Below are 18,027 nucleotides of genomic sequence, written 5' to 3' on the forward strand. Positions count from 1 at the left end.
AAATCCCAGCCTCTGATCTGCTGACGCGTGGATGCCTTTTGGTCCCGATTGGTGTTACCAACCGGGACTAAAGGCCCTCCTGCCTGGGCAAGCCGCAGCAGCCACGTGGAGCCCCATCTGTCCCGGTTCGTGAGTGAACCGGGACTAAAGGTCATGGGCTTTAGTACCGACCCTTTAGTCCTGAATCCAGAACAGGGACAAATGGGCATCTGGAATCGGGACAGATGGGCCTTTTTCTACTAGTGCAGGGAGTGCATTGGCACATAGAAGACCTCGAGTGTTGTTGACACGACGGGTTTCATCGGCCTAGATAGGGAGATTGAGTAGAGGTTGGCACCATTGGGAGCAGCGGTAGCGACTTTCGTGGTGCTACTGGGAGCGGGGTAGGTCTTCTTCTTGCACTTGCCCTTTGGCCCTGGTCGTCTTGACGGTGGCAAGGTGCTCGTCCTCGATGGTTGTGAAGGCAGTGAGGACGTGTGAGCGTCGGCACCATAGGCCGCGTTCTGGACCTCACAGTAGGAGGTTGAGCTGTGAGTGAGTTGAAAGAAAGGAATAAGTACAGAAGTAGTTGTTGATGGAGGGATGTAACCAGGCGAGTGGAAACCTTGAGAGTGGGGAAGACCTTGACGATTGGCCAGTGAAGTCAATCTGCAGGCATAGCTGCCGTGGTTAGTGTTGTGACCAAGAAATAAAGATGATATGCCACTCTAACAACAATTCTGAAAGAAAGAAAGAAAGAAAGAGAAAGAAAGAAACAAAATGGTGTAGGGCGATCTATGTGTTAAACCCTAAACCCATCAGTCAATCCTAGCACCACACATCATAAATCAGACTCATAACATAATCAGCAGTTAGCCCAGCTGGTTAGTAATTATATGATGAGCTCCACCTGAATGCAAAGCAATTCATTTTAGATGACAAAAAAAATTAGTGAAGAGAATGAGAGAAGCACCCAACCCTCCATGAGCCCATGCAGTCTATAGCATCCTCGTTCAGAAAAGGAAAAATAAATTACTATACTTTGGTCTTTGATCTGAACTGTACAAGCTAGGCATGCAAGCAGCAAGTGCAGAGGAATCAGTGGTGTGCAATTGCAAATCTAGCATGCATATAGAAGATATGGAGGCTTCCTATTTCAACAATCATCAATCAACAATCAACGACATGTTTCTCTAGGTACAATGTGCAGATGCAAGCAGACATGAGGGAGATTCAGTTTTCTCACATTTAATCAATCTGACCTCTCTTTTGCTCAAGTTTTAGTTTTATATGGTGCATCAAGCAAGGAGATGAATAAGAAAATGAACAGTGGGTAAGGGGAGAGAAATATACTTGGATTTTTCCATGGCGGTGGTCAGCACTAGGTTCAGAGCAGCAGCGGCCCGGGATGATGCAAACGGAGCGATGGTCTTCTAGGTGGTGTGCCTGCTAAAAGGAGATGGTCATTTTTTTGCAGGAAAAGGACATGGCCAGTTGACAATGCCAATGTGTAGTCAACTAAGAAACATTCTTGCATCTTCATCTATTGGCAGGTCAATATTTACGTGCCAACACACAAGCTTATAAAATAGTATTTGTCGATGCAAACCAGAACCAATTGGGTTGTTTTCTGAAAATCGGCACTACACGGACAATAAATACTTGAGAGTTGAAAGAAGTACCATGGCACTTGTTGACAGAAAGAAAAACAGACATTTGTATGTACACAACAAGCTATGTTTTATCTGTTTTCATTTATCCGTCAAAACTCACGAGCAAGATCTCGGGGATAAAGAAGAACCTCATGGAAGAAAGAAACAAGACCTCTAGAAAATAGGTACTACCTCAGTCTCAAAATATAAGACATTCCTTTGGCGTAGGGACGGGGGGAGTAGCAATCAAACTAAACATTGCTATCTACATGTATCAATGAAGCCTCTCCAGATTTCACTCATAAGAAATTAAAACACACAGAGTTGAGAAGATGTTGATACATGCAGTAGAAACTAAAGCCAAGACATTGAAGATTCATGGAATAAACTGAAAATCCAAGCAAATTTTGATTTTGATTTTTAGGCATGCACATATATACAAATTGAAGGACCAAACCTGCAGTGTTCTGTATCCTATACGTATGTACAATTCGCAGATGCATGTGAGCTAGCTTCCTCCCACCCATGAAACTTGAAGGACCAAACATGCAGTGATACATACAGTAGAAACTGAAACTTGCAGTGATGTTAATCAATTAAGACATTCAACCAAATCGAAGAAACTAGAGCAAAAGTGACAAGCAAAGAAAATTGAACAAGAAACTAGAGTAGTAAGTGTTCCCTCCCTCCCACGCTCCCTTAGCACAAGTAAGAAACACCAAACCAAAGCAGCATCTCTTGGGTTGGATACCTCTTCATAAAATGCATAGATGGATTTGCACTCCACGAAATGGAGAGGGAAAATATAATGTCGTTGTACTACTGCTCACAGTAGCAACAACAATTGTTGTACTCACAGTTTGAATAAACTAGATAGACATCCATCCACTACATTAAAGTTAGGGTTGTCAAAGATGTCCGGTATCATCCATTTTATCTGCCCAAATCAGCGACACATTACTTTATCACTGGTGACTACAAAAACACAATTATTCACAAAAGAATTATTGACCAAATACAAAGTTTGCACACCGAGTTAGCTAAGATAGCACTACCACTTGATAGGCACAAGGATCCAGCCTAAGCATTATCAACTATATACCCCAAAATAAGTTGTTGCTAACCAGAACAAGCTGGCTTGTCGATGCAAACCAGAACACAAACTTCTAAAATACATAGCATTTGTCGATGCAGACCAGAACTAGTTGGGTTGTTTCCTGAAAATCGATGTTACACAGGCAATTCAAACTAGAGAGTTGAAAGTGACACCATGGCCCTTGTTGAAAGAATGAAAACCAGGCATTTATATGTACACAACAAGTCATCTTTTATCTGTTTTTATTTATCAATCAAAAATCATGAGCTAGCAAACTAAATAAGCCTCTGCAGATTTCACATTCATAAGAAAATAGAACACACAAAGCTGAGAAAAGATGTTGATGCATTAGTAAAAATTGAAGCGGAAAAGAAAAATGTGTGGATTCATGGAATAAACAACCAGATTTTAATTTTGATGTTGGGCATGCACGCATCTCTTTTTATTTATCTGTCAAAACTCGTCAGCAAGATCTCCGGGATAAAGAAACACCTCATGGAAGAAAGAAACAAGACCTCCATAAAATAGGTACTACCTCAGTCTCAAAATGTAAAACAATTTTTGGTCTGGACAAAAAAATGTCTTATATTTTGAAATGTAGGGAGTAGCAAGCAAAGTAAGCATTGCCATCTACTCGTATCAATGAAGCCTCTGCTGATTTTATTCATAAGAAACTAAAACACGGAGAGGAGAGAATATGTTGATACATACAAAGAAACTTACGCAAAAAGATGTTGCAGATTCATGGAATAAACTGAACATCCAAGCAAATTTTAATTTTGATTTCGGGCATGCACATTAGCATATATATACAAATTGAAGGACCAAACTTGCAGTGATGTGTATCTTGTAGGTGCCAATTTGCAGATGCATATCCTGACCTCTCCACTCATCTCATCTCCGTTATTGCCAGACCATGACCAAACAATCAATGATGTGTATCTAGAATTGCAAATTTTTGGCATGCACATATGTTTACAAATTGAAGGAACAAACTTCGAGTGATGCAAGTAAATCTACAAAATAACCAAACTTCAACGACCCCGCTTCAAGTGAGTTTCTACACCTTGAAATATATCGGTACATGAGAACAATACCTCACCGACATACATAGAGCATATACATGAATTTCGTATTCTGTCATAAGCATATTCCATAGTGAATACTACACATAATGACTAAGAACAATGAGCACAATCTCTAACACCATGGTCAGAGCATCAAACAAGAGTCTCTATTCAACTGACATAGCAATTTCAAGCATCCGTGCGGTCATTACTATTGCATAATAAAAACAATAAGATGAACCTCTATGATGATTGTTGGATGCGTTACATATACACTGATTAACCATGCACTAAATTGCACACACGCGCGCGCAAGTACAACCCATCTCATAGTGTCAAGAAAGATGCAGTTTTTTCTTGAGTTCAAATCTCTGTTGATTCTACAACCCATCAGTTTTGGAGGCTTCATGTTTCAACAATCAAGAGCATGTATAATATGACTAATGGATTTTCACTATACCATCAACAATTGAATTCTGCAGCACTGCTTCAACAACCAACAAGAATCACTCTCTAACGGTGGGTTCAGCAGAAGATGTGCCTGACTCACAAACAACTAACAAGAATCACTCAACAACCAACAGTCAATAATCGATTTTTTTTAGATAAAAGGCATACGCACGACTTTATAAATAAAGCCACACGACAGAGTACCAAACAGACCGCACACACTCGAACCACGCAACCACACCAGACGGTCAGCAGCACTAATTTGTCCCTGCTTCAACAACCAACAAGAACCGCAGTTTCCCTTCTTGGAACTCCATTGTGAGTGGTGAATCGGGATAAAAAAGGGAAATTTTTGCATCACCGGAACAAAATGGAAGGGGAGGGAGGGAATGGGGTTTGAGGGGTTACCATCTAGGGCACCGTAGAGGATGCTACATCGTTGTTGGTGATGAATACGAGCATGAGCGGAGGTGCAGGAGCCGCGCCGGTGAACCGCGTCAGCTAGGGTTCGGAGCTAGGAGGCATCCCCGGCCGTCGTCACTAGCAGCTGCGAGGTTGGTCAAGTTGGTTTGCAAAACATAGTAGGTAATATATCAAAACAGCTCTACCATTGTGTTGCAAATTGAACATGCATAACTGAAACTTCAGGACCAACAACAGGAACAGCTAGTGGCTTTGATCGCTGCTTCAACACGCACACTCGTCGCTACACCATTAGATCGCTCCATTGTATGCATACAGGAAACTCAAATGGCTTTGATCTGCTCGTCTGTTGTCCTCGATGCCCTCGGGTCGGAGTTTGACGACTACACGTACATCCCGGCGAACGGCACGCAGGGAGGCATCCTGCTCGCATGGAAGAGCAGGGTTGTGTCCATCACAGACCCCCCGTTCACCACAAACACCCTCACGGCTAGGGTGGTCACGGGCATCGGCATGCCTTGGTAGATGTCCATCGTATACAGTCCCCAAGAGGACGAAGACAAGATCACCTTTCTACAGGAGATCCGCGATATACCAGCGGACTGCCCTGGGTTGTGGATGCTTTGCGGTGACTTCAACCTGATCCTACACGATGAAGACAAGAACAACGGCAACTTGAATCGCCGCATGATGGCAAGGTTCCATCGCCTCGTCAATGACCTCGCGCTCAAGGAGGTATACCTCAATGGAGGACGATTCATGTGGTCCAACGAGCAAACTCCGCCCACCCTCGTACACCTGGACCGCGTGTTTTGCACCGTTGACTGGGAGGACACGCATGGGGACTGCCACTTAAGATGCCTCGCTTCCGTCGTGTCTACTCATTTCCTGCTCCTCCTCGACTGCGCGCCCATGCACGTGGCGCATCGGAGGTTACATTTTGAGGACTGTCGGGGGGATGAACTCCAGGTAGGCAACGGAACCCGGATCCTTTTCAAAAACAACGGGGCCAACATCGCCCCTCAAGCGAGCTCACGCTTGGCCGGGTCGCTCGACCCGGCCAAGCCCCTCGACCCGGCCGAACTCTCCAACCCGGCCAAGATCCTCGACTCGGCCATAACAACCATCTCAAGACAGCCGAACCCGACACACCAAGACTTCCCCAACAAGGCAACTCTTCCCTTGGCGTGTTCCTCAACCCAGCCACGTGTCAGCCCCCGTCCCATCCAGGCCGTACGATGGGATGAGTCTTCATCCACTGATGACCGAGGCAACAGTGCCTATCCCATGACTCTGGTCAGCCGGACGTGGCAACAGTGCCCCTCACCTACCCGCTGACCAGGCCCGGCGTGGCAACAGTGCCCTTATACGTCTCCAACATATCTATAATTTTTTATTATTCCATGCTATTTTATTATCTGTTTTGAATGATTATGGGCTTTATTATACACTTTTATATTACTTTTGGGACTAACCTATTAACCGGAGGCCCAGCCCATATTGCTGTTTTATTGCCTGTTTTAGTATTTCGAAGGAAAGGAATATCAAACGGAGTCCAAACGGAATGAAACCTTCGGCATCGTGATTTTTTGGAAGATTATCATCCTGGAGGCTTTGAGAGGAAGTTAGAAGATCCTCGAGGAGCCCAAGAGATAGGGGGCGCCCCCCCCTATAGGGTGTGGCCCCCTGTCTCGTGGACCCCTCGAGCACCCCCCGGCCGACTTCTTTCGCCTATATATGCATACGTACCCTAAAACCATCGAATATCAAGATAGATCGGGAGTTCCGACGCCGCAAGCCTCTGTAGCCACCAAAAAACCTCTCGGGATCCCTTCTCGGCACCCTGCCGGAGGGGGGATCCTTCACCGGTGGCCATCTTCATCATCCCGGTGCTCTCCATGATGAGGGGGGAGTAGTTCACCCTCGGGACTGAGGGTATGTACCAGTAGCTATGTGTTTGATTTCTCTCTCTCTCGTGTTCTCTCTCGTGTTCCATCTATGGCACGGTCTTGATGTATCCCGAGCTTTGCTATTGTAGTTGGATCTTATGATGTTTCTCCCCCTCTACTCTCTTGTGATGAATTGAGTTTCCCCTTTGAAGTTATCTTATTAGATTGAGTCTTTTATGAGAACACTTGATGTATGTCTTGCCGTGCTTATATGTGGTGACAATGGGATATCATGTGCCTCTTGATGTATGTTTTGGTGACCAACTTGCGGGTTCCGCCCATGAACCTATGCATAGGGGTTGGCACACGTTCTTGACTCTCCGGTAGAAACTTTGGGGCACTCTTTGAAGTACTTTGTGTTGGTTGGATGAATCTGGGATTGTGTGATGCATATCGTATAATCATGCTCACGGATACTTGAGGTGACAATGGAGTATCTAGGTGACATTAGGGTTTTGGTTGATTTGTGTCTTAAGGTGTTATTCTAGTATGAACTCTTTAATAGATCGATCCGGAAGAATAACTTTGAGGTGGTTTCGTACCCTACCATAATCTCTACGTTTGTTCTCCGTTATTAGTTGCTTTGCAGTGACTCTTTGTTGGATGTTGAGGGATTGTTATATAATCTATCTATGTTATTAGTGTTGAGAGAACTTGCACTAGTGAAAGTATGAACCCTAGGCCTTGTTTCCTATCATTGCAATACCGTTTACGCTCACGTTTATCATTAGTTACCTTGCTGTTTTTATTATTTCAGATTACAAAAACCTATATCTACCATCCATATTGCACTTGTATCACCATCTCTTCGCCAAACTAGTGCACCTATAAAAATTACCATTGTATTGGGTGTGTTGGGGACACAAGAGACTCTTTGTTATTTGGTTGCAGGGTTGTTTGAGAGAGACCATCTTCATCCTACGCCTCCTACGGATTGATAAACCTTAGGTCATCCACTTGAGAGAAATTTGCTACTGTCCTACAAACCTGTGCACTTGTAGGCCCAACAACGTCTACAAGAAGAAGGTTGTGTAGTAGTCATCATGCCCCCGTTGTTGCTGCATACACCAGCAAGCGGCGATCTGACAGAGCGCCATTGTACCCAACTCAACCCGACCACTCCCTTGCGATCGACAAGACGGCACACAGTGCCCCTAAGCAAGCGGGGGCCGCGCCTAGGACAATCCGGTGAACCACTGGCACCCGGCGGGTCCCAGCTCTGGGTTCCCAGACAGTGACAACACGGCCCTACGGACTTGTAACATTACCATTGTACCCCTAGGAGTTGGCCTATAAAACCCCCCAGGAGCCTTCATGCATACAAGCAAGCACACAGGAAATAGCCAACCGATTAGCAGAACACACACGAGGAAGAGGAGCAGCCTAAGCCTTGGCCAACCTCCCGCCTTCCTCCAAACAGCTCTAGGAGCAACTCTGTATTGTCATCAACTACACTCGGTAGGACTAGGGGTGTTATCTCTCCGGAGAACCCCGAACCTGGGTATGTCTTGCGTCCCGTGCTCGCTCATGCCGACCTCGCCTCTGGAGCCCACCAGTGCCCTCGAGCCTCCTCCTCTCTTTAGCCATCCCATGGCATCTGTCGTGCGCCGACCACGATAGTTGGCGCCCACCGTGGGGCAGCTCGAGGTCCTGGCCGGGAGCATGCTTCAGACGAGGCTCCTCTCCGACTCCGACAAGCCCGTCATGCTGGCGGACGACGTCATCGGCGCGCTCGCTGCCTCCTTCGCCGCACTGTGCGTCTCTGATGTGCCTTCGTCCGGCGAGTACCCCAGCGAGGTACTTGACTTTTCCAACTCCCCTCTCTCCCTCAGCGGTAGCGCACCCGCTGGGGCAATGGACATCCACGTGGAAGTCTTCGTCACCGGCACTGACACCTCCTCCTTGTCGAGCGCGGCGAGGAAGGCCGCCGAAGCTAAGGCCGCAGCAGGTCGGGCCGCCTCCCCCAACCCGTTGCGCGCCATGATGAAGAGCCTTCGCGTCCCTATCAACACCGACATCGACGCCTCCAACGTCGCCGAGGCCCGGGATCAGCTCGAGGAGGACCGCCAGCACCTGCTGGACCTGATCGAGACGCTCGCCGCCACGTAGCGTCGCCTGGATTCCGGTCAGCTGGAGTGCAACCCCGCCTATGGCTTCATGCCTACCACGGCCGAGCCAAGCCGGGTATCCTATGTGCGAGCCCGGGGTGGCGCAATCGGCCGCTCCTTCGCTGCCATCCCTCCCGTCTATGAGACTCCCGTGAAGAACATGTGCGCTACCTAGGCGGCCGCAGTCGGCCTGGATCAGCTCACGGGCGAGGAGCTGAGGGATCGCCTGAAGCGGATGAACGACATCCGGGACTCGGCTAACACGCAGTAGACCGCCTTGACCAACTCGCCAAGCTGGCGGGATCCAGCTCCGCCCGCGTTGGCGAACCCGGCGATCGTCAGCACACGGCGTCCTCCCCACCCAGCGAGGCACAATCTGGCTGCACCTGGACCCGGCGCGACCCCGCCCCTACGACCGCCGGCGGCTTCGGTGACCAACCCTGGAAACCTGGCGCAGACCTGACCGACCCGGCCAGCGTCCGGCTCCAACCGACCCGGCCCCCTATGGCCCGGTCGCCAGCACACTCGGCGCACGTGCCATTGACGACACCCACACTCGCCACTGCCTCGACCGGCTTGCTTTCTCCCTGGAGGTGGAGGAGAGCGGCGCCATCGGGCCAGCGAGTTTCAGTCCGAGCATCTGGGAGGAGCCCTTTCCCAAAGGGTTCACGCTCCCCCATGACACCCCCAAGTACAACGGAACCGTGAAGCCGGAGGACTGGCACACCGACTACAGCGCCTCCATCGGCATCACAGGCAGCAACCACCGACTCGCCATGCGCTATGCGCCGCTCATGCTCCAAGGGTTGGCCCGCACCTGGTTGAACAGCCTGCTGGTGGGCAGCGTCAACACGTGGCTCGACTTCGAGCAGGCTTTTGTCCGCAACTTCACAGGGACCTACCAGCGACCCGGCCGCCCCAGCCAGCTCGCCATGTGCGTGCTGGGGCCGACAGAAACCGACAGCGAGTACCTCGCGCAATGGACCGAGATCCGGAACAGCTATGAGGGCGTCCACGCAGCCCAAGCAATCCAGTATTTCGTCAACGGGTGCCGGGATGGCACCCTCTTGAAGCACAAGTTCTTACACTCCAAGCCAGCCACCATGGCCGCGCTCATGGTGATGGCGGACAAGTACGCCAACGCCGACTCCGCCATGAAGATCCAGGTGGCATTGGATGAAGCCGGCAAAGCAAAGCCGGTTCCCCCTCCGAAGCCGATCGGCGAAGGCAGGCGGCAGCAGCACAACCAGCAGAACAACAAGCGCAAGGCTGACCAGCCGGCTCAGTGCTACGACAACCGGCTCGTCGTGGCCATCGAGCCCGCGACCGACCCGGCAGCCAAGCACCGGCAGACCGGCAAGATGGCGTGGCAACCCGCCATGAGCTTCGAAGAGATGCTCGACGCCCCTGCAAGCACCACAGCGGTGCAAGGCCGTCCGTGCACACGCTTCGGCAGTGCTCCATCACCAAGCGCATAATGAGGGGCAACTTTCCTCCAACTTCGGCTCCGGGAGCGGGTCAGCTGCCTCCGCCTCCTCCACCGCCCCCTGCTGGCGGCACGGTGCGCGACAATGTCTACCCGAACCAGAACGTGGCCTATGTCATCTTCACCAGCCTCGGCGACGACAAGCGAAGCGAGCGTCTCCTTCGGTAGGAGGTGAACACCGTCGTCTCGGCCAAGCCAAAGTACATGCACTGGTCGTAGCGCCCGGTCACATGGACCCGGGAAGATCACCCGGCTGTCATGCCAAATCCGGGTGGCTACGCCCTCGTCCTCAACCCCACCATCGTCGCACATCGGTGCATGTGCAAGTTCTCCCGAGTCCTCATCAATGGTGGCAGCAGCATGAACATCCTCTACCGCAACACCATGAGCAAGCTCGGTCTCAAGGTCAAAGACCTGGAGCCGACCCGGAAGATCTTCCACGGCATTGTTCCCGGCCTCTCCTACTCTCCGATTGGCCGGTGAGGGAGTCCTGGATTAGGGGGTATCCGGACAGCCGGACTATATGCTTTGGCCGGACTGTTGGACTATGAAGATACAAGATTGAATACCTCGTCCCGTGTCCGGATGGGACTCTCCTTTGCGTAGAAGCCAAGCTTGGCGATTCGGATATGTAGATCTCCTTCTCTGTAACCGACCCTGTGTAACCCTAGCCCCCTCCTGTGTCTATATAAACCGGAGGGTTTAGTCTGTAGGACAACAACAATCATAATCATAGGCTAGCTTCTAGGGTTTAGCCTCTACGATCTCGCGGTAGATCAACTCTTGTAATAATCATATCATCAAGATCAATCAAGCAGGAAGTTGGGTATTACCTCCATCAAGAGGGCCCGAACCTGGGTAAACATCGTGTACCCAGTCTCCTGTTACCATTAGCCTTAGGCGCACAGTTCGGGACCCCCTACCCGAGATCGGCCAGTTTTGACACCGACATTGGTGCTTTCATTGAGAGTTCCACTGTGTCGTCGCGATAAGGTTGGATGGCTCACCTTGTTGTCAAGGACAACATCACCTCTGGAGGAACCCTGGCTATAGGCCAGACCCTCCAGCTGGGCGGCTTTGTTATGACCGCCCATTCGGCCTCCACGCCGACAATGACTTCTCAGGTCGTCAAGAACAGCCTCCACGCTAGCTCGGAATTCGCCGAGCAGATGGATCCAATAGATCTCTCCTCCCTGAACGAGCTCTTGGATTGCATCGCCGCCCTGGGAGTCGCAACGGACTGATGACCCACAAGTGTAGGGGATCAATCGTAGTCCTTTCGATAAGTAAGAGTGTCGAACCCAACGAGGAGCAGAAGGAAATGATAAGCGGTTTTCAGTAAGGTTTTCTCTGCAGGCACTGAAATTGTAGGTGATAGATAGTTTTGTGATAAGATAAATGGTAACGAGTAACAAGTAAATAAAGTGCAGCAAAGTGGCCCAATCCTTTATGTAGCAAAGGATAAGCCTGGAAAATTTCTAACAATGAGAAAGGAGCTATCGAGGACACATGGGAATTATCGTCAAGCTAGTTTTCATCACGTTCATATGATTCGCGTTCGGTACTTTGATAATTTGATATGTGGGTGGACCGATACTTGGGTACTTCCCTTACTTGGACAAGCATCCCACTTATGATTAACCCCTATTGCAAGCGTTCGCAACTACAAAAGAAGTATTAAGGTAAACCTAACCACAACATTAAACATATGGATCCATATCAGCCCCTAACGAAGCAACGCATAAACTAGGGTTTAAGCTTCTGTCACTCTAGCAACCCATCATCTACTTATTACTTGCCCATGCCTTCCTCTAGGCCCAAATAATGATGAAGTGTCATGTAGTTGACATTCACATAAAACTACTAGAGGAAAAGACAACATACATCTCATCAAAATATCGAACGAATACCAAATTCACATGGCTACTAATAGCAAGACTTCACCCATGTCCTCAGGAACAAACGTAACAACTCACAAAGCATATTCATTTTCATGATCAGAGGAGTAATAATATGCATAAAGGATCTGAACATATGATCTTCCACCAAGTAAACCAATTAGCATCAACTACAAGGAGTAATCAACACTACTAGCAACCCACAGGTACCAATTTGTGGTTTTGATACAAGATTGGATACAAGAGATGAACTAGGGTTTTTAGAGGAGATGGTGCTGGTGAAGATGTTGATGGAGATTGACCCCCTCCCGATGAGAGGATCGTTGGTGATGACGTTGGTGATGATTTCCCCCACCCGGAGGGAAGTGTCCCCGGCAGAACAGCTCCGCCAGAGCCCTAGATTGGTTCCGCCAAGGTTCCGCCTCGTGGCGGCGGAGTTTCGTCCCGTAAGCTTGCCCCCGATTTTTTCCAGGGTAAAAGCGATGATATAGCAGAAGATGGACACCGGAGGCCTACGAGGGGGCCCAGGAGGTAGGGGGCGCCCTATAGGGGGGGGGTTGTCTCCTGGACAGTGTGTGGGCCCCCTGATGTTTTTCTTTCACTCAAAAATTCTTATTAATTCCAAAAAGTTGTTTCATGGAGTTTCAGGACTTTTGGAGCTGTGCAGAATAGGTTTCCAACGTTTGCTCCTTTTCTAGCCAGAATTCCAGCTGCCGGCATTCCCCCTCTTCATGATAAACCTTGTAAAATAATAGAGAATAGCCATAAGTATCGAGATACAATGTGTAATAACAGCCCATAATGCAATAAATATTGATATAAAAGCATGATGCAAAATGGACGCATCAACTCCCCCAAGCTTAGACCTCGCTTGTCCTCAAGCGGAAGCCGAAATCGAAAAATATGACCACATGTTTAGTGATAGAGTTGTCGATAAAATTAAAATACGGACATGAGGGCATCATGATCATTCTTATAACAGCAACATATATAGATTTCATCATATGATTCTTATGCTCAAGTAACAATCAATTCAAAATGTCAAGTATGGTTCAAAAACTTCATTGAGAACTAACAAACTATAATCTCAGTCATTGAAGCAATTGCAATTTATCGTAAAACCAGAAAAATTCAACAATAGAGCTTTTCAGCAAGTTCGCATACTCAACTATCTTGTAGTCTTCTGTAATTGCTAACACTCACGCAATACTTGTGGTTATGGAGTTTCAGCCGGACACTGAGAAAGATAGGGGTTATTGTATTGCCTCCCAACGTATTCACCTTTAGGTGATGTCAACAATAATAGCCCATGCTAACTAGCATCCAGTTGGATATATATATCATGATCTTTCAAACATGAGGGGCTTGCCAAAGGAAAAAATGAAAAAGGGAAAGGTGAGGATCACCTTGACTCAAGCGTAAAGTAAAAACATAAAGTAAAAGATAGCCCCTTCGTGGAGGGAAGCAGAGGTTGTCATGTGCGTTTAGGGCTGATGCACAAAATCTTAATGCAAAAGAACGTCACTTTATATTGCCCCTTGTATGTGGACCTTTATTATGTAGTCTGTCGCTTTTATTACTTCCACAACAAGTTCGTACAATGCTTATTTTCTCTGCACTAATAAGTCATACATATTTAGATAGCAATTTTTATTGCTTTCAACATGACAACTTACTTGAAGGATCTTACTCAATCCATAGGTAGGTATGGTGGACTCTCATGGCAAAACTGGGTTTAAGGATATTTGGAAGCACAAGTAGTATCTCTACTTGGTGCAAGGAATTTGGCTAGCATGAGGGAGTAAGGCAAGCTCAACATGTTTGGAAGGTCAATGACAATATACTTTAACTGAGATGCCGGAAAACATAAACCATTACGTTGTCTTCCTTGTCCAACGTCAACTCTTTTAGCATGTCATACTTAATGAGTGCTCCCAATTATAAAAGGTGCCCAACATAATATATTTATATGTGAACCACTCTTTCCTTATCACTTCCTATTAATTGCAATGATGATCAAAGCTAAGTTTATCAACTCTCAACATTTTTTATGCCTCATACTTTCTATATGTGAAGTTATCACTATCCATAAGATCAATATGAACTCTTTTATTCTTTCTACTTTCTCAATATCATAGCAACATAGAAAAGCCCTTGACTCAACACTAAAATTTATTATAGATAGCTCACGGACTTGATTACATAAAGAGATCACAAAGCAAAACTCAAACTACTTGATATCAAAACTTCAATCTACTAAATAAAGAAACTACTAAAAGGATCGAACTAAATAAAGCGGTAAAGATAGGAGTGTGATGGTGATACGATACCGGGGCACCTCCCCCAAGCTTGGCAGTTGCCAAGGGGAGTGCCCATACCCATGTGATTATGTCCTCGGAGGTGATGGAGGTGGTGATGATGACGGTGGATAATCGCACATCGAGCGTAAAAGCTCCTCCAACTTGCGGATAATGCCCTTGAGTCCGACGATATGATCCTTCAACAGAATATTCTCCTGTGTAAGATACTTGTTCTGTATGCGAGCTAACTCAATCATCTTGAAAGCTTCGATCTCTGTTGGAGCGAAAAGGTTAGGTAAAGGTTGAGAGATGTCTTCTTCTTTCACCGTTGGAGCTTGAACCTCCATGGCCTTCTTGATCCCTTCATCCTTGTTGATCTCTTCTTGTTCTTCTCTTTTCATCTCTATCTTCAATAGCCAAGCATCCTTGTCTTCGTTGTTGGAGGAGGGTGAAGTCATGGTGCTCTAGATCTGCAACGAAAACAGCTCGAAACAAAAACAGGGGATATTTGCGTGATACAGTGGTCAAAACCTTCGGGAGTACATATAATGAATTTTTACCGACCAAAATACGTAACGTGTAAGAAAACGGAGTCCGGGAGACACACGAGGTGCCCACGAGACAGGGGGCGCACCCAGTAGGGGGGCACGCCCTCCACTCTCGTGGGAGCCTCGTGTCCCTTTCAGACTACTTCTTTCTTCCTAAAATTCTTAAATATTCCAAAACTGATAAAACTTGCCATTAGAGTTGTTTTGGAGTCGGTTTACTTACCGTACCACATACCTATACCTTTTCGGAGTGTGGAACATTCTAGAAAGTGTCCCTTATGTATTCCTCAGGGGATACAGTTTCGATAATATTACTTTCAACATTGATAGGATTGCCTGAAATATAATGTTTAATTCTTTGACCGTTTACCACCCTTGGACTTGTGCCTTTGAAGTTGTTGATTTTTATGGCACCAGAACAATAGACCTCCTCGATAACGTAAGGACCTTCCCATTTTGAGAGAAGTCTTCCTGCAAAAAATCTTAAACGAGAGTTGAATAATAATACATAATCTCCCACGTTAAACTCATGCTTTTGTATCCTCTTATCATGCCAGCGTTTTACTTTTTCTTTGAATAGCTTGGCATTCTCATACGATTGGGTTCTCCATTCATCCAGTGAGCTAATATCAAATAACCTCTTCTCACTAGCAAGTTTGAAGTCATAATTGAGCTCTTTAATAGCCCAATATGCCTTATGTTCAAGTTCAAGAGGTAAATGACACGCTTTTCCATAAACCATCTTATATGGAGACATACCCATAGGATTTTTGTATGTAGTTCTATAGGCCCATAATGCATCATCGAGTTTTTTTGGACCAATTCTTTCTAGATCTATTCACCGTAATTTGCAAAATTAATTTGAGCTCTCTATTGCTCAACTCTACTTGACCACTAGACTGCGGCTGCTAGGAAGATGCGATTCTATGATTGACATCATACTTTGCAAGCATCTTACGGAAGGCACCATGAATAAAATGTGAACCACCATCAGTCATAAGATATCTAGGGACTCCAAACCTCGGAAGAATAACTTCCTTAAGCATTTTAATAGAAGTTTTATGATTAGCACTACTAGTTGGAATAGCTTCTACCCACTTAGTAACGTAATCAGCAGCAACTAAAATATGTGTATAACCATTAGAGGCAGGAAAAGGTCTCATATAATCAAAGCCCCAAACATCAAATGGTTCAATAACAAGAGAATAATTCATAGGCATTTCTTGACGTCTACTAATGTTACCTATTCTTTGACATTCATCACAAGATAATACAAACTTACGAGCATCTTTGAAGAGAGTAGGCCAATAAAAACCAGATTGTAGTACCTTGTGTGCAGTTCTATATCCAGCGTGGTGTCCTCCATAGGATTCAGAGTGACACTTGCGTAGGATCTATTCATGTTCATTCTCAGGCACACAATGTCTAATAACACCATCTACTCCTTCTTTATAAGGGTGTGGATCATCCCAGAAGTAATGTCTTAAATCATAAACGAACTTTTTCTTTTGCTGGTATGTGAAACTAGGCGGTATAAATTTAGCAACAATGTAATTAGCATAATCAGCATACCAAGGAGCAGTACGAGAAGCATTAACGACCGCTAATTGTTCATCGGGAAAGCTATCATTAATAGGCAGTGGGTCATCAAGAACATTCTCTAACCTAGACAAGTTATCTGCAACGGGGTTCTCAGCTCCCTTTCTATCAATAATATGCAAGTCAAATTCTTGGAGCAAGAGAACCCATCTAATGAGTCTAGGCTTAGCATCTTTGTTTTCCATAAGATATTTAATAGCAGCATGATCAGTGTGAATAGTAACTTTGGAATCAACAATATAAGGTCTAAACTTATCACATGCAAACACAACTGCTAATAACTCTTTTTCGGTAGTAGCATAATTTCTCTTGGCAATATCAAGAGTCTTACTAGCATACTGGATAACATTAAATTTCTTATCGACTCTTTGCCCTAGAACAGCACCTACAACAAAATCACTAGCATTACACATAATTTCAAAAGGTAAATTCCAATCAAGTGGCTGAACAATAGGTGCAGTGATCAGAGCTTTCTTAAGTGTTTCAAATGCTTCTACACAATCATCATCAAAGACAAAAGGAATATCTTTTTGCAATAAATTAGTCAGAGGCCTAGAGATTTTAGAAAAGTCCTTAATGAACCTCCTCTAAAAACCGGCATGACCAAGGAAACTTCTTATACCTTTTATGTCCTTGGGACATGGCATCTTTTCAATAGAATCAACTTTGGCTTTATCAACTTCAATACCTCTCTCGGAGATCTTGTGCCCCAAGACAATGCCTTCATTAACCATAAAGTGACACTTTTCCCAATTTAGGATGAGACTAGTGTCTTCGCATCTCTGCAAAACCCGATCAAGGTTGCTCAAACAATCATCAAAATAGGATCCATAGACAGAGAAGTCATCCATGAATACCTCACAAATCTTTTCACAAAAATCAGAGAATATAGCCATCATACATCTTTGAAAGGTAGCAGGTGCATTACATAAACCAAAAGGCATACGTCTATAAGCAAAAGCACCAAAAGGGCAAGTAAAAGTAGTTTTAGATTGATCCTTCGCTGACACAGGTATCTGAGAGAAACCAGAATAACCATCTAGAAAGCAGAAATGTGTGTGTTTGGATAGTCTTTCTAGCATTTGATCAATAAAAGGTAAGGGGTAATGATCTTTCTTAGTAGCTTTATTTAACTTAAAGAAATCAATTACCATCCTATAACCTGTAATAATTCTTTGCGGGGTCAATTCATCTTTATCATTAGGAACAACGGTAATACCTACCTTTTTAGGGACACAATGGACAGGGCTTACCCATTCACTATCAGCAACGGGATAAATAATACCTGCCTCAAGGAGCTTTAATATCTCCTTTCTTACCACTTCCTTCATCTTGGGATTTAATCGTCTTTGAGGATCTCTAACTGGTTTGGCATCGTCCTCCAATGTAATTTTGTGTTGGCATAACGTGGGACTAATGCCCTTAAGATCATCCAGAGTATATCCAATAGCTGCTCAGTGCTTCTTCAGAGT

This window comes from Triticum dicoccoides, chromosome 3B (genome assembly GCF_002162155.2).
Source record: "Triticum dicoccoides isolate Atlit2015 ecotype Zavitan chromosome 3B, WEW_v2.0, whole genome shotgun sequence".
Classification (NCBI taxonomy): domain Eukaryota; kingdom Viridiplantae; phylum Streptophyta; class Magnoliopsida; order Poales; family Poaceae; genus Triticum; species Triticum dicoccoides.